Below are 22,359 nucleotides of genomic sequence, written 5' to 3' on the forward strand. Positions count from 1 at the left end.
GATATGTAAATGAACATAGCAGTTGTCTTTGTCTTAATAACAATTGTATATTCTTATGTATTCATCTTGTCACTGTATTATCCTTTTTTCTGAATTCACATTGAGATAAAATATTTTAAAATTGCTATTATTTGGAGGGGAAACAACAGAAAAAAAGTATTTTTCTTTGCAAGTGATGACAAATTTTAAAAATACCTAATAATGTTTAGCACCATTTAAAAAATAAATGTCTTACTCTAAACAGTAAAAGAATGTAAGCGGAATCAACACGTTGGTCAGTATGATAAACTGTTTTGTGCTTAAATGCAGAAGTCTTTGCCCCTTATAATGTGCATTATGTATAAATTATTTATATAAAATTTTTAAATTGAAAGGCTTTTGTTATTTCACTCCTGTGATATCTGAATACTTAGTAGACACTATGTTTTAGCCAGTTATCCTCTGTCCATAAGAAAGATTAAAATACATACCTTAAATTATTTGTTGCTAAATAGATAGGAGTATATGGTATCCATATTTATGGGCATACACTGAAATATTGACAAAGTCTTCTCCCTAAGTAATCATGACTCATGCTCCTGCAGCTCCTGTTTTTTTGTACTCGGCATACATTCAGTTGTGAAAACAAGGCGTCCCTCCTCTAGCAGCTGTTCTATGAATTTGAGCTCACTCAAGAACCATAGAGCTAGTTCCCTTGGTTTCATATGAAACTTCCCAGTTTTAGAGTCAATTCACCATAGACAGGTTTCTCAGTAAATACTTAAAAACTTACAGCCAGTGGATATAAGACCCTGTGATTTTAATGAAATAAAAATCATTGCATAAACATTGATATGTAAGAGTCTTGATTTTAGTACCTAAGGATCAGTTTGGGGATTTTTTTTTTTCAGAAAGGATACCAAGATCTGTAAACTTCTAGTGATGTCTCGTCTATATGACCACCTCTTTTTGTGGGCACAAACTCATCTTAAAGAACTGTCTTCCAGTTGATCACTTCCGTATTGATCACATAAAGAACTGTAGGCTCTTCTCAGTTACATCTCATTAAGCTGGATTCTTTTTCTCATTCTAGGTTGATGTGTTTTATAACCCACTCCTCCATCTTGTATATTTTTTCTAAAATAAGTAAATGAAATTTTTTCTGTGATGCCTGTATGCATATTTGAGCAGTTAATTCCACTATTAAATTTAATTTTTTTGAGTATAAATTTCAGCAAATGAAAACCCAAGAGAAGTAGAGAAATATGTTCATAGTGTAATATAGCTAGATCTATTGCAGTATGTAGTTTCCCAAATATATTTCATAGCATATACAACATATATATTTCTGTATAACATATTCCTTTCTGCATATTAATTGTGCCTGTGGTTTGAAATATGTTAACTATGATCATGGAATCAAAACAAGTACATATATATATGTAAGTGAATGAGTCTGTTACTGTATAACTTGTTAAAATAATAAGCTAAAATAAATTTCTATGTCTATGTAAGATTTCTAGTGATGTAGATTAGTATGCATGTAGTTGGACATTCAAGAAAAAGTGCAATCAAACTATAATCTTAAAAGTTTCATTGAGGATATCTGTAATCTAGAATTGAATTTATCTTTCCTCACATTTTTCTGTTTACTATGATTTCCACTAAAATTCCCTGAAAAAAATATTTCGGGTTCCCCTCTTCCTGGTCTCTGTATACATTCTGCAGTAAGGCTGTTGCCTTCCCACTCACAACTCCATCAAAATTTCTCTTAGCAAGAGCACAATGCCCTCCTCCTGGTGTCAAAATCCCGTGGCCAATTCTTGTCCCTAGCTATGGCATTTGAGTCAGCCACTCCCATTTCCATGATATACTTTCTTCCCTGTCCTTGCAAGACAGTTTGGTCTCACTTGCTTGATCTGCCTCTTCTCCTAGACTTGTTCATGTAGATGCTCGGTCCCTGACGTTAGTTCCTGTTGCTCCTGATGATCTTGTTCATAATTATGACATTTATATATATATATATATATTTTTTAATTTTTATAGGTATATTAGGTGTCGATGAGATATTTATGGGATAGACGAGATATTTTGATACAGGCATAAAATGCATAATAATCACATCAGGGTAAATGGGGTCTCCATCACCTTAAGCATTTATCCTTTGTGTTACAAACAATCCAACTGCAGTACTTTAGTTATTTTTAAATAACTAGTAAATTATTTAAAATAAGTAAGTATAATTATAGTAAATTATGGCCAATTATTATTTGGCCATATTACTTGGCCAAATTTAATGGCCAATTAAAATTATGGCCAAATATTATAGCCACCACAACATGGTGGCTATTTTACTATAGTAAAATACAGTTTCTCAGTATGATGCCACCATGTTGTGCCATCAAATGCTAAATCTTATTCATTCTTTCTAAAAACTACGCCGTACCCATTAGCCATCCCCACTTCCTCCCCATAACCTCACTATCCTTTCTAGCCCCTGGCAGCCATCACTGTAATCTCTATTTCCATGAGTTCAATTGTTTTAATGTTTACCTCCCATAAATAAGTAAGAACATGAGAAGTTTGTCCTTCTGTGCCTGGCTTAATTCACTTAACATAATAACCTCCAGTTTCATTCATGTTGTTGCAAATGACAGGATCTCATTCTTTCTTAGGGCTGATAAGTACTCCACTGTGTATATCTAACACATTTTCTTTATCTATTTTTCTGTTGGTGAACACAGAGGGTTGCTTCCAAGGCTTGTCTATTGTAAATAGTGCAGCCATAAACATGGGAGTGCAGATATCTCTTCAATGCACTGATATCCTTTTTTTTTAAGTACATACCTGGCAGTGGGACTGCTGTATCATATATTAGGTCAATTTTTAGCTTTCTGAGTGACATCCAAACTGTTCTCCACAGTGGCTGTGCTAATTTACATTTCTACAAACAGCATATGAGGATTCCCTTTTCTCCACCTCCTCGCCAGTATTTGTTATTGCTTGTCTTTTGGATAAAACACATTTTAACTGGGGTGAGATGATATCAATACTAGCTTTAATTTGCATTTCTCTGGTGATAATAATATCAAGCACTTTTTCATACCTGTTTTCTATTTTTATGTCTTGTATTGACAAATGCCTGTTTAGATCTTTTGCCAATTTTTAGCTGGATTATTAGATTATTTCCTATTGAGTTGTTTGAGCTCCTAATATATTCTGGTTATTAATCTCTTCTCAGATGAAGAGTTTGCAAATATTTTCTTCCATTCTGTGGGTTGTCTCTTCACTTTGTTAGCTGCTTCCTTTGCTGTGCAGAAGCTTTTTAACTTCACGTGATCCCATTTGTCCACTTTTGCTTTGATTGCCTGTGCTTGGTGGTATTACTCAAGAAACTTTTGCTCACTCCAGTGTCCTGGAGAGATTCCCCAATGTTTTCTTTTAGTAATTGAATAGTTTGACGTCTTGGATTTAAGTCTTTAATCCATTTTGGTGTGAGTGTTGTATATGGCGAGACATACGGGTCTAGTTTCATTCTTCTGCACATGGATATTCAGTCTTCCCAGCACCATTTATCAAAGAGGCTGCCCTTTCCCCAGTATATGTTCTTGGCACCTTTGTCATAAATGAGTTCATTGCAGATGTATGGATTTGTTCATGGGCTCTCTATATTGTTCCATTCGTCTATGTGTCTGGTTTTATGTCAGTACCATGCTCTTTTGGTACTGTTCATGTGATTCCTCCAGTTTTGTTCTTTTTGTTCAGAATAGCTTTGGCTCTTATGAGTCTTTCTAAAATAAAAAAAAAAGAAAGGACTGATAGTAGGATTGTTTTTCTATTTCTGTGAAGAATGTCATTGGTATTTTGAGTGGTGTTTTATTGAACTGTAGATTTCTTAGAATTACTATGGACATTTTAACAATATTGATTCTTCCACTCCATGAACATGGAATATCTTTCCATATTTTTGTGTCCTCTTCAATTTCCTTCATCAATGTTTAATTGTAGAGATATTTTACTTCTTTGGTTAACTCCTATATATTTCATTTTCTTTGTAGCTATTGTAAATGGGATTACTTTCTTGTTTTTCATATTATTTGTTGCTGGCATATAAAGATGCTATTAATTTTTATATGTCAATTTTCTATCCTGCAACTTTTTTAAACGTATTTATCAGTTCTTATACTTTTTGATGGAGTCTTTAGGTTTTTCCAAATGTAAGATTATGTCAACTGCAAACAAGGATAATTTGACACCTTCCTTTTCAATTTGGGTGCTCTTTATTTCTTTCTTTTGTCTGATTGCTCTAGCTAGGGCTCCCAGTAATATGTTGAATAACAGTGGTGACAGTGGGCATCCTTGTCATGTCACAGATCTTAGGGGAAAGGCTTTCAGTTTTTTTCCCCATTCAGTATAATACTAGCTGTGGGTGTGTCATATATGGCTTTTATTGTATTGATGAATATTCCTTATACAGTTTTTTAGGGTTTTTTTTAGGGTTTTTTTAATCATGAAGAGATGTTGAATTTTATCAAATTCTTTTTCAGCATCAATTGAAATGATCATATGATTTTTATCCTTCATTCTTTTGATATGTATCACATTGATATGTGTGTGTTAAACTATCCTTGTATCCTTGGGATGAATCCCACTTGGTCAGGATAAATAATCTTTTTAATATGTAGTTTAATTCAGTTTGCTAGTATTTTGTTGAGGATTTTTGCATCGATGTTCATAAGGAACACTGGTCTGTAGTTTTCCTGTTTTGATGTGTATTTTTCTGATTTTGGTATTAGAGTAACACTGGCCTCATAGAATGAGTTTGGGAGGATTCCCCCCTCTTCTATTTTTGGAATTGTTTAAGTAGGATTGGTATTAGTTCTTCTTTAAGTGTTTGGTAAAATTCAGCAGTGAAGCCATCAGAACCTAGGCTTTTCTTTGCCAGGAGACTTTTTATTAAGACTTCAATCTTTTTACCTGTTATTGGTCTGTTCTGGTTTTGGATTTCTTCATAGTTCAACCTCAGCAGGTTATATGCGTCTAGGAATTTATCCATTTCTTCTAGGTTTTCCAATTTATTAGCATATAGTTGCTCATACTAGCTGCTAATGATCCTTTTAATCTCTGTGGTCTCAGCTATAATCAGGATAATTACTTTAAATAACATTTAAATCCTGACAACACCAAAAGTTCCACCTCTACCCCAGATTCACATGCATTCAGAAACACTTATTTGACTTTTCTTAAATGTTTAGAATACTTTCAAAATTGAACTTCTAATATTTCCCCTATAAACCTGTTCTATCTGTAGTCTTCCTACTCGTCTCAGTTGATGGCATTTTCAATCTTCTGGTAGTTCAGACCAAAAAACTTGGACTTATTTTTGATTCTTCTTTGGTTCTCAGACTATGTTAGCTCACCAAAAGTCCTGTTGTTTTGAACTCCCTGTCACCTGGTCTGGAGCATAGTGTGATTATCACGAGTCACTGCAACTTTCACTTCCCTAGCTCAAGCAATCCTCCCACCTCAGCTTCTTGAGTAGCTGGGACTACAGGCACATGCCACCACACCTGGCTAATTTTTGTATACTTTTTATAGAGACAGGGTCTGTCTCACCATGTTGTCCAGGCTGGTCTCAAACTCCTTAGCTCAAGCAATCTGCCCGCCTTGGCCTCCCAAAGTGCTGAGATTACAGGCATGAGCCATCACGCCCAGCTGAGCCACTGTTATTTCTAACCAAGTTATATGTCATCAGTTTCTAAAGTTATATCATTCCCTCTGTCTATTCTTGGCAAAGTCAAAGTTAAACTCTTAAAACAAAAGGTGAGTTATGTCACTCCTACCTTTAGAGCTCTGCAATGGCTTCCCCATGAACTCGGAGGAAGTGCTTATGACAGCCCGTATGCCTATCCTAATGACATACATCCCCACCTCCTCAATTATCTCTCTGATTTGTCATCTACTCTTATTCCCCTCACTTTCTCTATTTCACTGGCCACAGGCCTCCTCGATATGTTTAGAACAGACCAGACAACATCCTGCTAACATGTGTTTTTGCGTTGGCTTTTACTTCTCCCCAGAATGCCTTCCCTCCCCTTGGCTGTCTAGGGTACCTCAATGGTTAACTTCTAACTTTTTTTTTAGTTCCTTACTCAAAAGTCACTTTAACAGAGAGGCCTACCTACCTTGAACACACTATTAAAATTTAGCCCATGAATAGCACTTCTGATCTTTTTTGCTCACTCTATTTTATGTATTTAATTAGCACTTATCACCTTCTTTTATACTATATAATTTTCTCATTTAGTAGGTTTATTATTGATTTCTGTCCCTCTCAATTACAAAGTAGAAAAGAAAGAGTTGTCTGCTTTCTTCACTGATGTCACCTAACCCCCATAAGCACAAACTAGGCACTTAATTAAATATTTGTCGTATTGAATAGACTCAGTTACATTATCAGGAATAAGTTGAAGCCATAGAGCAGACCCTTCCCAGGTCATTAACTATCCTTCTGGAAGAGGGTTTTGGATAACACAAAAGTGAAACAAAGAAACCTACATAGAACTTATGAGCACCACCTTATACTTCCAGCCCTGTCCAGCAACTGTGGATCCCTGAAAAACTATTTAAATTAGATAAACCTTAGCTTCTATAGACAGTGTCATAGCTATTTTAATTATAATATAACAAAATGCTTAATAAAATTAGTTCAAATATGTGGAATGCACAGCATGGCCCTAGAAGTTAACTCGCAATTAATTAAAAAATAGCTTCTTTTCATTCTTTCCCCTTTCTATTCTTTCTTGTTTTCAATTTGCTCACCGTGGGGACCTGCGGCTTTAAAGATACATTTTTTAAATGTTTATTTCCTTTTTTTAAAGCATATTTATTACACATATTTGGTGTACCAGTTATTATGCTATTATATTTTCATACTTATATGTGTCTGACAGGAATCTGAACTCTTAGAAGTAATCTGTTTAAAAATAATACAAGCCCTTTCAGAAGCAAATTAGAATTGGTTCCAATATCATTCTCTTACCACTATACTTTAGGAGGCAAGTTGAGCTTTTTCATTGCTAGAAGATTATGTTTCATTATTAATAAGACAAGAAAAATTTTAAAAGCAATTTAATGTAAATATCTTGAAGTATTCTACATTAATAAAAACAAACTTGGTCTTCTGAATGAGTGTTTTTGATAGAGAGGCATAATTTGTCTCAGTTTATAGATAGAAAAATTACAGTTACATGAGCTGTCTAGGTACAAAACTCAATCAATCAAATAACATGGAAGTTAATCATGTTATTCTCCCCACTTAACTCACTCCTCTCACACTCAGTAGGCACTAGTCCAAGAAGTAACGTAACGATGCCATCAAGAACACACAGGAGGATCCTGTATATCTCCACTGCCTTAAATAGAGCGTTTAAGCATCTTTGAGTTCACTTAACCTATCCATGAGTACTGCTAAAAGTGTTTCATGTAGAATACATTGACAGTCCGTATGAATGAGAAATATTTAACATATACATATACATATATATATACATGTTTCTTTTTACTATTTTGAAGCCTTTGTGCAAAGGTGTCCCACTTGGCTATATAAAAAAGTATTCCTTTCCTGCTTTGAAAGTGTAAAATAGAGTAGATTAAACTCTATTTAAACAGTTTTAAACAGAAGCATGATTGATGACTCTCCCCACCTCTCTTCCATCTAATCTTACCATGGACACTTTAAATATTAGAAGATGAAAGTGTATGCCATAGAAGTTAAGGATGCTTTCGATGAGAAAAAAGGTTATCTTCAATAACTCGGAAACACTGAAATATATTCCTTCCCTACTTTTCCCAGATCATAAAACTCAGCATTTTTTCTCCTGTGATGTTTTCTACTTTGTAACAATTTTGTTTTTCAAAAACAAGATAAACCAAGCAAGCAACAGAACAAAGAAAAAAAATGAAACCCATCTAATCATATAGTGTCATTCTTAGGGAATACTACTACGTTGTGCCTAAGACTCTTACAACTGAGGAAGAGTAGAATTATTTTGCACTACTAGAGAATGAAGAACAATAAATCAAAGTGACAAGTGATCAACTTGTGAACTATAAGTAAGTGTATGGATGAGACTAAATTGTTAACTCCTAGAGTTCTCCCTTGAGAGCTATTACATATTTAGTAATGAAAGATTGGAAAAACAAAGATGAAGAAAGGAAAGAACATAAAACTTTGTGGCACTTACTGTTTTTCAGGCACTTGGCTATGAAGTTCTACATGCATTCTGATTTTTCTCAAATAACTGTGTGGAGTATAACTGGGCCCATTCTTTAATGCTGAAATCTGAGCCGTAGCTAGGTTGAGTCTTATTATACCTTGTTAACATTGCTAGAAACTGGCAAAACACTGAGCGGTGCACCAAAGGGAATGATGTCTGATAAACACTATACAATGGGAAGAGAGTGAGGTTGCGTTCAGGGTCTGTGATTATTAATGGCTTTCAAAATATGGTTGCTAAGTCAGTAGGAATGTTATATATGAGACATAAAAAAACACTTATTTCTGAAGAAAGCTTTTTTTTTTTGAGACGGAGTCTCACTCTGTTGCCCAAGCTGGACTGCAGTGGCACCATCTCGGCTCACTGCAAGCTCCGCCTCCCGGGTTCACGCCATTCTCCTGCCTCAGCCTCCAGAGTAGCTGCGACTACAGGCGCCTGCCACCACGCCCGGCTAATTTTTTTGTGTTTTTAGTAGAGACGGGGTTTCACTGTGTTGCCCAGGATGGTCTCGATCTCCTGACCTCGTGATCCGCCCACCTCCGCCTCCCAAAGTGCCGAGATTACAGGCGTGAGCCACCGCACCCGGCCGAGGAAAGCTTTTAAAAACCTAACAAAGCAAGTGTTTGCCATAGACCAATAATTGGAACATTAACCAAGCCAGATATATTGGCTTTTCCGTTTGGGGGTGGTTGGTTTTTGTTCTTGTTTTTTTCCCCATTGAGATTTATGTAAAATTATCTGACACAAAGATTGGGAAAAGGAAAAACAGGTGATTAAAACAGCTTAGATTCTACAAAAAAATGCTGATTGGTACAAGAGGTCTAACAAGACAGGTGACAAAAGTGCTCGGGGACCAATAATGTCTACATGGTTGCTTCCCTTAGACAGGTGGCTGCAGAATTCTTACACTATAAATTAAGGAAACAGTTGGAACTCACCTTTAAATATCAGCCTTCCTGTCAGAGCACTGACAAGGTGATCTGTGGTGCTGATTCACTTTCAGTAACTGTTCAAAAGCACATTTTTAATATCAGATGCTTACTTTAAACAAAATATGTTTCCATCAGCACTGAGTTGTAGCCTCTAGACTACATCTTAGTTTGTGGCTGCCTTTACAAGTTGAACATTGATTTAGAAAAGGGGGTTATGTTTCATAAGTATTGCATCTTTTCTTAATTTTTAGGGAACTGAAACTTGCTATTACTTTGTACATTTACGTATGTTTTATATTTATAAACTTTCCTAGTTTGTAAATCAATTTAATATGTTCATTAAATATTTTTGGTAGTTCAAGTTCACTTGGGCCTTAGATTTTTATGTATCCTTAGAACTTAAAAACTTCAAGCATTTTAAGAACTGGTTCTGCCCTGGAGAGGCAGTATAACTTTGAAATACTATTTCCTTATCAGTACCATGCTAATAACACCTAACTCACAACAAATTGTTAAACTAGGTTGACATACGTAAACCCCACATATATGGAATTCCATTAACTAAACTTTATATATAAAATATTTATATATTACATATACAATATTTGCTGCATAAAATATTCAGAAAATGCTGCTATAATCCAACATCTAAGACTATTCTTTATATATATAAATATATATATACACACACGCACATACACAACACACACACACCAGTATATATGTATAATATTTATATATGTGTATATATATACCAGCTTTATATAAATTACTCTCTTTACATATAATGTAAATATGTATTTAAATATATATGTTATATTTATATTTATATAAAGAGAGATGATGTAAATACTCCTAACTAAAGGAAATGATGCCTGAGAAGTATATTTAGCACAGTATCTAGCACATAGCAAATAATAGGGGTGATGATGATAGTGATGACTCTTATGTTTATGCCATCAGGCACTTAATATCTAGTCAAATAAATACAGATGCTCTTAAAATCATATAGTGGTTGTTTAAGTATGTGTTAGCTTGATTTTTCACTGAAACTTGGTTAAATTTGTGGTACAACTTTAAATGAGTGGGAAGATGGGTAGAAGTAACAGAGAGTAAGTGGTAAAGTGTTTAATAAGCGAAACTTAGCAGGAACCAAAAATTGCAACTGAGTACCCGGAGGGAGGGATTGGAGAGCAGTCAGCTTCAAGAGCCAAGTTGGAGAATCAGTCAGGTGAGAAGGGAAAATTACTTCCTCCTGATTAGAACAGAGAGCCATGGGAATTTGTTCTGCTGATGAGCAGACGTATAATGAAGATCTTTTTTCTTTTTGCTTCCGCCTGGAGAGGGAGAATCAGAAAAAGTCTTATAACAAAAAGTAAGCGGAAATAGAGCAAGGACTTTCTAGATGATTAGGAAAACCAGGAAAGCAAAAACGATAACCATCTCCCTAAAAGACTTAGCAGACTGAATGGAGGAAAACCGCTAGCAGAAAACTCACTCACATATTCTTTCATACCCAGTTGCCTTGGAATCCGCAAGTCGCTGTTATGTAAATGACCTGAAACGTTGTTTGGGTTTGAAGTTATCTCCTAGATACAAAGTGATATTAGAGGACAAGAAATAGCTTGGGATCCAGATAGGTCTGGCCTTCTACCATAGCTAGGTTCTATGTTAATAAATGTGTACAAATTATTTAACCTCTCTGAGGTCTACTTTCCTGTTTAGTGCAAAGTAGATATAAATATCATCCTAAAAGCATTATGGTAAGAACAAAACAAATCCAATTTATGTCATTTTTTTTGCATAAAATACTCAGAAAATGCTGATTACAATCCAACATCTAAGATTATTCTTCCTTTATCTTTTCTATTAGTTCATTTCTTCTCTTCCTTCTCACCAGATTCTTTTTTGTTGTTGTTATTTTTTGTTATTTTTTGTTTTTTTTTTTTTTTTGGCGGAGTCTTCCTCTGTTGCCCAGGCTGGAGTGCAATGGCGAGATCTCTGCTCACTGCAAGCTCCGCCTCCCGGGTTCAAGGGATTCTCCTGCCTCAACCTCCCTAGTAGCTGGCACTACAGACGCCCGCCACCACACCCGGCTAATTTTTTGTATTTTTAGTAGAGACGGGGTTTCACCGAGTTAGCCAGGATGGCCTCAGTCTCCTAACCTTGTGATCTGCCCGCCTCGGCCTCCCAAAGTGCTGGGATTGCAGGTGTGAGCCACTGTGCCCGGTCTCTTCTTGCTTTTTTTTTAAAAAAAAGCAATACTTGTTCTTCTTAGTCAATACCAACTTGCCTTATGTCCTTAATAGTCAAATAAAGAATGATGCCTAGCTGTAGAGATTGTTTCCCAAACTCTAGATCTGCATTTTAACTCTAACTAAATTGCTATCTCAACTTGTATCTTCTGCAGACATATTCGATTCAACACATCCTAAGTGACAACATCAGATCACCTCTTAACCTCATCTTTCCCCATCAATAGTATCTAGCTCAATTAATGGCATTACATTGTTTTCAAGGCTGTAACCCAGAGGTTTGCTATCTTATTTATCACTTTTAGTTTGGTAAAAATCATGTTCTTCATAATATTTAGAAATAGATGCATTTCCAATCTCTTAGTTTAAGTCCAAAGCATCATCACCTGGACTAATCTCTTAAAGAATCCCTTTGCCTCTAAACTCGGCCATCTCTAATTATCACCACAATGTTTCCTGAGTTTTGTGGAAGCCAAATATCTTAAAAACAGGCACAATACCCTGAGAGTGACACTGTAAAATATAAAATAAAATAAAATAAAATAAAATAAAATAAAATAAAATACCAGGCACAATTAAGCTATACAATAAAAGATTAATCAAAGACTCTGGATGAACTGGAGCTAGAAAGAAATGTTATGTGATTATATTGGGTTGTATTGCAACTACTACTGTGTTGTTCTAAGTTCTCTTATCTCTCATCAAGTAAGACGTACAATGATCTATAAAGCACCGGCACATAATGGAATAAATAGGAAATATTGAAGCTTTTACTGAAGACAGAAATTCCTGTCTCTTTATTCCCAGCTGATTACATTAACTTGTACTTTCCTGGAAAATTGATATCAGTAAATATGAACATACTCATATTCCCTAGATTCTCTAACAAACTGCCAGGAGTATTTATCCACCATCTTCTCTTGTCTCTTTTCTATAGTTTCTCCTGTTATTGCTAAAGTAAAATTGCAGCTTGAGTCTTATGGGAGGAAGGCATGCTCAGGGGTATTTATAATCTGCAATGTGCAAATTATAAGTTTAGCTTCTGTTATCCAGGGCATTAGTGTATAAATTTATGTCCTCCATAGTTAAACTTTTAACCTTTTTATATAAACTGCCCATTTTCTCATCTAGAGACTCATATTTTCTTCTCCAAACTACATAATATTTTCTTCTATAAATTAAAATAATATAATGTAACAACAAAAACAATAACAAAAAGTTCCATTAAGACTGCTACTCCCTGGCACACCTTCTCACCTATTGATTTGGAATGCCATGAGGGAGCAGCCAACTCATGTAATTTGCAGTTGCTCACTACTTTCTCCTTTCGCTCTGACTTCTACTTCCACAATTTGTTAGAAAAGCACTCTTTACTAAACACTGTATCTAACATTACTGTTGATTTATAACTCATCCAATCAAGTCATCTTTTATCAATTCTCATCTTACTTTTCTGTAGCATTGGGAATTTTATGACATTTCTTAAACATGTTGTGGAAAATCACACTTCTACCTTGTGTTTTAAGTTACTCTTTTTTTCCTATTTTTTCTTGTGATCAAATACACCTAATGTTTACGATTTTAATCATTTGTAAATATATAATTCAGTGGCATTAAGTACATTCACGATGCTGTGTACTCATCACCATTATTATGCCATAAATGTTTTTATGATTCCAAACATAAACTCCACCCATCAAAACAGGATTATCCCTTTCCTCTCCCTGTATCCCTGGCGGCTTCTATTCTGCTTTCTATCTCTATGAATTTGTCTACTCTAGGTACCTCATATAAGTTGAACCATATAGTTTCTGTCCTCCTGGTTTATTTCTTTTTATTTTATTTTTCTAAATTAAAAAATAAAAGTATATATTTATCTTGTACAATATGATGTTTTGAATATCAATACATTGTGGAATGACTAAATCAAGTTAATTAACGTATGCATTTAAATTATTCTTCAAGTTCGGGTTCTAGATGACATTGAAATGTTCAAACTACCAACACTGTATGCTATCAGTTGAGGTAATAGACTTATTTACTGTGAAGAAAATTGGAGTTATAGTTTCATTTATTCATAGCAAAACATATCATAACTTTTAAAATAAGCTCTCATGTCCCCTCTTCTGCCCAATTATTGAATTGTTAAATTATGTTGTTTCTTTTAATTGTGTATTTTGTCCCCAGTAGCCAAACTAGAAATCTTGGAGTAAATCTTGGCTTTTACCCTTCCTGTATCCTGGAAATCATGTATTATGCTGCACAACCCAATCTAGTGTTGCATCCTAAATGGCCATATCCAAAAATATAATCTGTAAATTTAGGAGTCAATCTTTTGCACATGCTGAAATTATAGAAAATCTCCTAGGTACACAAATTATTTTAGTTATGTTCATCTCTACCCTAGCCTGTACAGGGTTTCCAGTCTGATCTTGTATTATGTCTAACATAATACTTTATCTACAGTTTCTCTTCATTTCCAGCCATTTGACTACAGCAGTGAGGGTTAATGAGATAATGGTGAGCATCAGTTAGATGACAGGGACTTAACACTACAAATTCTTCTTTGTATCTGTTAGTTCCAGCAAACAGCTCCAGAGCAGTGTCTCTTGCTGCTGTGACTCCTCCCAAACATTTCTGCCTGTGACAAAAATAATTTTAACTTTTCTTGTGTGGCTGTTTGCCTTTCTGGTTATATTGTGGGTTTCTAAAAGGTAGATACCATTTCCTACCTTTAGATTGCAGTCTTTATAACACTAGTGTCCATGTTACACACCAATTTAATAATCTGAATATTGAATAATAATGAAGAACTGGAAACAAAATATATGTATTAGCCTCCTATTGCTGAGTAACAAAGTGCCACAAATTTAGTAGCTCACGACAAAACCATTTATAACGTCACCACAACAAAACCATTTATAATGTCGCATTTTTCTTTATAGCAGAAGCCCAGCCTATTGTGACTGGATTATCTACTAAGGTTCTCACTGGACTAAAATCAATTATCGGCAAAGAATGCTGCTCTCACCTGGGACTCTGGGTCTTCATTCAGGCACAAGGGTTTTGGTTAGAGTGTGTATTCCCTCCCACACCTTCTATGTGATTCTCTCTGTCTTCAAGCACATCAAATCTTTCTCTTGCTTCAAATCTCACCAGTTTTCTCTCCTGTGCTTAAGGGCTCATGTGATTGCATTGAGCCCACCAGGATAGTAAGATAATCCCCCTATTTCGTAAGCCTGCTGGTTAATAACCACAGTTAACATTTGTACCGTTTCTATTGTCAGGTAATATATTCACAGACATAACACAACGGACAAAATTCATGGGGGATAAGATTCTGTCAACCACAATATACATAAGCTACATATTAATCAAGTAGAAAAGAATACGAAATATATATTACACTGTGATTGCAAATATGCAAAAAACTGTAGGTGAGCAGAGTCAGGAAAAATTATTCCAAATATTAAGATGTATATAAGTTATTATTTTCTATTTAGAAATGACATTTGGTCTTATTTATGAGATAAAATAGAAAACATATAAACACCAACATACAATTTTAAGGTTAAAAATATGATTAAAATTTTTTTAGTAACAAAGCATAAATTTCTAATTTTATTATCAGTGGCTGGAATTTTTCCTTACCTTAGAAAAGTTTACTGGGTTATTTTATTTTATTTATTTTATATTATTGAGTAATGATAAATGTTCTGTCAGGATCATTTAATAAATCCAATACATAATTTGATTAGGTAGGTGAGGCAGTAAAATAAATAAAACATTGTTACATTGTTAATATAATAACAACATATGACTGCTAAGAAATGCAATCATATATTAACTCCACATATGTACTGAAAATGGGAGATACCATGACATGTTCAAAGTTTTCTGTAAATAACGGTTGACTTTCATCCTCAGTTTACCATCATTCATGAGGCAGGTTTTAAAACTTAGAAGCATTATATTAAGTAAAAGGTATTTGTGACAACTATCATGTAAAGATATTGATTTATTTGTAACAGCCTTCCTCTCTAAATTGTTTAAAATGTTAGTCTTGTTAGCTATTAATAAACAATGGAAGGCCAGGCACGGTGGTTCATGCCTGTAATCCCAGCACTTTGAGAAGCTGAGGCAGGTGGATCACCTGAGGTTGGGAGTTCAAGACCAACCTGACCAACATAGGGAAACGTCGTCCCTACTAAAAATACAAAATTAGCCAGGTGTGGTGGCGTGAGCCTGTAATCCCAGCTACTCAGGAGGCTGAGGTAGCAGAATCTCTTGAATCCAGGAGACAGAGGTTGCGATGATCGGAGATCTTGCCATTGCACTCCAGCCTGGGCAACAAGAGCGAAACTCCGTCTCAAAAAAATAGATAAATAAATAAACCATGGAAGGTATTATGCAAATCCAGAGATTAATCTAGAAATCTTCAAAATGAAACTTTTTTTAGAAATTATTTAAAATATTACAGCAAAGCAGGGTAATATACTAAATTGTTTTCAACAAAAGTCAATACTTCAAGTATGCTTGAAGTGCTACTTTGACTTCCACTGCTAACTCATGAATTATTTTTAGACATTAATTTAATTTAGATCACAGTCAGTGAAAATGTTACCTGTTTTTACACTGAAACTACACATGAATAAGCAAATAGCCCTTGGGATGTGTGTAACAGCATGCATGTGAACAGATTTTTAATCAACTTATTTTTTAAATAAATTTAAATATTTTCAGCATTTCATTCTCCTCTCCTCCCTACCTCCCTATATTCAAATATATTCCAAGGTCTTGCGTGAAAATAATCCAATGCCTTCCAAGTGGCTCAGTATGAAAAAAACTGCATTGGATCATGATGGATGGAATTTATTTCCTAAATTGTGTGGACCTGTGAGGTGATCTGAGGGAGATCACGAGGGTTAATATTTTGTAAAATAACAGGAAATAATCAAGATTTTTTTACTCATTATTTACATATTGCTTCTATGAATCCAATGGCACTCAAAAGAGTCCATCTGTTTTGTAGCAATCTAGTTCTCTGATTCTGCAAATGAGGTTGAAATCAATATATTTCTACACAATCTAACAGTATTTTTTTGGAAGTTACATTTTTTATTTTTAGTGTATTATGATTTAAAGCATTATAGAACACTATTTTTAATTATAAAAATAGTATTTCTGAATGTGTCACTTTCTCTTCCACTTGATATATTTGCATTGTTTATGTTTATAAAATATTCTTTATGCTTATATTGCTTTATGTTAAACATAGATAAAAATAGAAAAAAACGTAAAATTGATTTCAGTCAGTATTTAAGATTTTTAAAATTTATCTTTACTCCATTTTTGTCTACCAACTAAATCCTTTCCTATTTTAAAACTCCAATTAAAAGGTTGGCGATAAGAAAAGCTAACACTCATGCTAAGAAGATACTGTTGAGAGTTTGCTTGAAGAAACTGTGAGAAAAAAGAAAGCATATGTAAAGAAAAAAATACCACTTTCTTAAGCAACAATGTGATTAAATATTGGAATGATGAGCTACAATTGAAAAAATATTAAAATCTTATAATGAGATAAAACAAAAGGTAATAATGCAGCCCTGTAGATGAGTTAAGGAAACGTTTTCACCAAGTAACAGTTATGATTGCCTTTGTTGATATTTATTATGGCTATCCCTCTTTAAATTTTGATATTTCCTTTAATGCATATGCAATTTATAATATGAGAGTATATTATAAATTGAGTCAACTCTTTACTTTCCCTTTTCATATATATGTACGTACATACATACAAATTAATATATACAGACGATCCCTGATTTAGAATGTTTTAACTTAATTTTTTTTTTATTTTATGGTGGTGCAAAAGGGATACGCGTTCAGTAGAGACCATTCTTTGGGGACCCGTACAACCATTCTGTTTTTCACTTTCACTACAGTATTCGATAAATTATATGAGATATTCAACACGTTATTATAAAACAGGCTTTGTGCTAGGCGATTTTGTTCAACTATGGGCTATTGTGAGTATTCTGAGCATGTTTAAGGTAGGCAAGGTATTGAATGATTTTTTAACTTATGATTGGTGTATCAGGACATGACCTCATTAGAAGTTGAGGAGCATCTGTATTAAAAAACCTTCCCTTAAAACCTTCCCTATGCTAGGTTCTGGGAATAAAGAGATCTAGACCCTAGTGACAAAATTGGAATATGGAGTCAAACTATTACACAAACATGCAAAGCACTATAAAATGTCGACAGTAAAGACAACATACTGCGATGTCTATAAGCTTGGAAGGGGCATTAAATGATAAGTGTCATTACTAACACGACTAAAAAGTGGACAGATAATGAAAATGTCACATATTAAACATTTTTTTTTTCATGACAGAAAGCATTATTTGAAGTGTCTACAAAAGGTTGAGTCCTATTCATCTGGAAAAAAGAATAACAGCATTGTTATTCATATTTTGGGTCACAAATAAATATAAGCTGCTCTGTCCAGATGTAGAAAATAATTTAAGGTAGTTTAAATAATGAAGTAAAATGATTAAATAAAAATAATGTATTACTTGCCAAAATATGTAATTAAAACACATTTGTACACTAATGAATGTCTTGAATCTTACCACTTCCTCAACTTGTATTGTTACATTATTAAGAAGTGATAATGGCTGGGTGCGGTGGTTCACACCTGAATCCCAGCACTTTGGGAGGCCGAGGTGGCTGGATCACCTGAGGTCGGGAGTTTGAGACCAGACTGACCAACATGGAGAAACCCCATCTCTACTAAAAATGCAAAATTAGCCAGGCATGGTGGTGCATGCCTGTAATCCCAGCTACCCGGGAGGCTGAGGCAAGAGAATCGCTTGGACCTGGGAGGTGGAGGTCATGGTGAGCCGAGATTGCACCATTGCACTCCAGCCTGGGCAACAGAGCGAGACTCAAAAAGAAGTGATAGTGTATTTAAATCGACCTTGTTCAAATACAGATAGTAATATCCACAGGTTTTAACATATTTAAGGTTTTAGTTAACACTTTAAAAATAAAATCTAAATAAATCATAAATCCTAGAGTAATTATAGATAAGTTATGCTGAGTTTCTTTTATAACATTCTGGAAATAGCAAGTTTAGAGGAGCATAGCTAAGGGGTGGGTGGGGAACATAAGAATGGTGAAGGCTGCTTGGATCCCTATGAGCAGCGCCAGAAAGCTACAATAAATAATAAAGTGGGTTTGTAATAAGAGAAGTGAACAATTAAGCACCAAGTAAGTGTAAAAGCAAAGTAAAATGTTCTGGCAAAATGTATGTCAAGTGTCTAGCAACTATGTTTCTGCACTGTGGTAAGACAATTAATGAGGGAGGCAGGAAAGTCGGCAAGTAATGCATTATAATTATCAATCAATAAGTGTAATGAATACATTGATCAAAGTCTAAATATCTCCTGAGTTAAGTAAGAGGCATAATGGAGCTATAATTACTAGTATTGGTGGGATCCAATTTCTTCAAGGACAATCATAAAATTAAAATGTGAAAATGTTGGGCAAATAGCCCAATTAGAGACATTTGTAAGTTTGAGGTAAGGTCGCTGAATGCAGATGTCAGTAAAAGATAAGAAGAATTTTCCATGCTTGGTAATTACTGAAGTTCTGATTAGCTAATGTTTGTAGGTGGGATTAAAACATAACTACGCAGCGAAAAGAAAAACATTATTTAAAGTAGAAAAAGCAAACCATAACTTGAAGTAAAAAAAAAAGCCGTAATAGAATACTCTTATTTATCAGGGTAAAACTGTATGTTATATTGTAATAATACTTATGTATTAATAATATGTATTATTGTATGTATATGTGTTATGTACATAATAATGTGTGTTATACTATAATACATGTACACATACAAAGACACACATATATATTAGTAGAGAAATATATATATATGTATATGCAAATATTCAGGAATGCATACATGTATAATTAAATCTTAAGCCAATTATCTCTCAAATGGAAACAACAGCAAAATAATGGTTTTTCTGTAACTGGAGAGAACATTAAACTACATAAACATTACTTTAAATTTTAGTTCTCAGGAGCTTAAAAGGGAAAAAAAATCCTGACATTTTAAAATTTATATTATTCCTCATTTTTAAAATTGCTCCTACGTACCTCTCTTTGGTGTGTCAGTATTATTGATTAGATTAGATTTGGTTTCCTGCAGGATGCCTCAAACCAATTTAGTTGGGTAGCCTTAAGTGTTCTTGCTGACAAATTACTCTTATTCATGTCAGTTAAAGGGAATGGCAATGATTTTTTTGAACTCTGTAAAAAGTGTCATTAAGGATTTCCTCCATGCTAGGCATGACTATTGCCTTCAACCCTGCTTTGACATTTCATTTATCCAAGGGTGTCCTTGCTTCCTTTCCCTCATCTAAACTCAATAATTATGGTGCCACACTATTTAGCCTTAGAGATAAATTTCCAAAACAATTCCAGATAGTCCAAAACTCAGTAATTTGTCAATTCATTTGCTCCAGCAATGATAAAAGCATTTGTATTTTAAAAAGAATTGTATGGTCTTGTGAGGTAGTACGTGTTCAAAAACAGTATTATACCAAAAATTTAAAATAACCTCTTCTCTCTTTTCACAAACTTCTAAGTTGCTATCAGTGATATTGTTCTTAAACTTTTTCTGTCAATATTTATTTAAAAATCCATTTAAAATGGGCCATATGAATGAGAATTTTAATGCTGCATTGATACTAACAAATTAAGCAATACTCATAAGTATTAAATATGAAATAACAGATATGTCTTAAACATTTCCAATCCTCCATTCTCCAAACACCAGAGATATTTTTGAAGCTCATGACCTAGTTTGCACCATCTACTATTTTCATTCATTACTTTTAGCTACCAATCAACTGATTACTTCCTTATTTATTGAATAACTAGATTCCCTTTCACCACTTTTGCCACCATTCCTAATAACTTCAGCAAACATGTATGATCTATTCAACATGTTGTGTAGTTCCATTTCATCCTCATCTCTAAAATGTTTTTTCTCTACTTTCTTCAATTACCTACTCCCATGGGTTTGACCTAGATCTTCATAACCAATACCTTCATCCCCAATTCAAACGTATAATCAAAAGTATAATTTTCTAGCTCACCAACTCAATTACTCACACCTCACCACTCCAGAGCTCCAGAGAAACTTTCTAATCCTTGATCTTACCAATTTTCACGTAAGCCAAATTCTCATGTATAATCTCTTTATATATAGAAAAAATATATAAAGACACTATATATATATGTCTATATATACACACATATATATTTTATATCTTATAAAATTACATATTTAATTCATAAAATTAAGTATATATAGAGATTAAAAGGGAAGGAGGAAAGGGGTAGATTATAAAACAAAATTATAAAACATTCTTTAATACATAATTTTAAAGATTTAAAGGCTAGAAATGGTAATTATTTTACCAAGTTTACTGATGTGAAGGTAGGTAAAAGACTAGAGAGAAATGTATTTGGGGAGGAAAATGAAACAGTCATCTTTTGGCATGCTAGGTTTAAGCAGTTAATCAAATATCCAAATGAAAATATCAAGTAACCATTGTACATTGTTACATTTATTTATATAGTACATATATATACACATTTATGTATGTAAATACATATAAATATATAAATACTATATACATATTGTACATACATATAAATACATATAAGTATATGTGTAAATACTATATACAGTATTTATATATACAATGTATACATGTATTTATGTATACAATGTAAAATATATATAAATACAATAAATGTGTACATATATGTTTATATATAATATATAAATTATAAATGCATATATGCTATTATATATAAAATATAAAATTATGTACAATAAAATTTATATATAATAAAATTATAAATATAAATTTATATATAATATTATAACATTTCTCTTAGTTTTAGATTTTACTCTAGATTTCATTCATTTTCTTTGTTTTCCTTTATAGCAAAACTCCTCACAGGCTGTGAGCATTTGCTGATTATACTTCTTTACTTTCTTTAGTTTCCTTAATCCATGCTGGGCTGGAGTGGTCTCCATGAGTCCATAATAGTCAGTCTTAAAAAATCCATAACCTGCCTCGTCTCAATTCCTATTTCCACTTGCCTGTCCTGGGCAAGTCAGACCCACAGAAGCACTCCTTTCTATTACTGCTTCTACCTGTGCACACTATTGTCCCTTGGTTTCCACGTGATACGCTCTATGATTCTCCTCCTACCTCAGTAACTGCTCCTTCTAGGTCTCCCTTGTAGTTGCTTTACTCTTTGACTCCTAGTTGCTTTACTACTTGCTCCTCCTAATTGCTTTACTCTTTGATTCCTAAATGCTAGAATGATCCAGAGCTCAGATTTTGGCCTCACATTCACTCTATCTGTCTCTAGGAGCAATATCTCTCAGAGAATTTATGTAATCGCATTACTTTATAGATCATTCACCACCAAATCAACAGCTTGATAACTGGAAATTCCCTGAAATTTAGATGATATAGTGCAATAGTGACTTACTAACTTTATCGGATGTTTTCTATGCAGCTACAACCTAGCATATCAAAATACGACTCTTTCCCAAATCATTAGTCTTATTAAATGTACTATAATTCACTAGTTATTAAAATTTATTAAAATGCCCCAACAATGACACCCAAGCAAAATTCTCATGTATAATCTCTTTCCTTTGCATTCCATAGCAAAGTCTGTGAACTCTTTATTTTTCTCCACTCTCACTGTCATGACACTAGTTTTATCATTCAACTTCCACTGTTCTTATACTGGACCAAAATGGCCTTCTAAAATATATCTTAGGTCATATTACTCCACTGCATAAAA

The 22,359-nt window shown here is 33.8% G+C and overlaps 1 long non-coding RNA gene across 1 annotated transcript; it reads right to left on the reverse strand.

Annotated features, from left to right (window-relative positions):
- Nucleotides 1-724: 724 nt before the first annotated feature.
- LOC129051619 (uncharacterized) lies at nucleotides 725-13,806 on the reverse strand. The gene is made up of 4 exons (XR_010137608.1): nucleotides 10,693-13,806; nucleotides 10,364-10,527; nucleotides 9,197-9,264; nucleotides 725-1,116 (listed from the first exon to the last, which is right to left on the reverse strand). It is a non-coding gene; the product is annotated as an uncharacterized LOC129051619 (long non-coding RNA).
- Between the last annotated feature and the right edge of the window lie 8,553 nt (nucleotides 13,807-22,359).

This window comes from Pongo abelii, chromosome 17, assembly GCF_028885655.2.
Source record: "Pongo abelii isolate AG06213 chromosome 17, NHGRI_mPonAbe1-v2.0_pri, whole genome shotgun sequence".
Classification (NCBI taxonomy): domain Eukaryota; kingdom Metazoa; phylum Chordata; class Mammalia; order Primates; family Hominidae; genus Pongo; species Pongo abelii.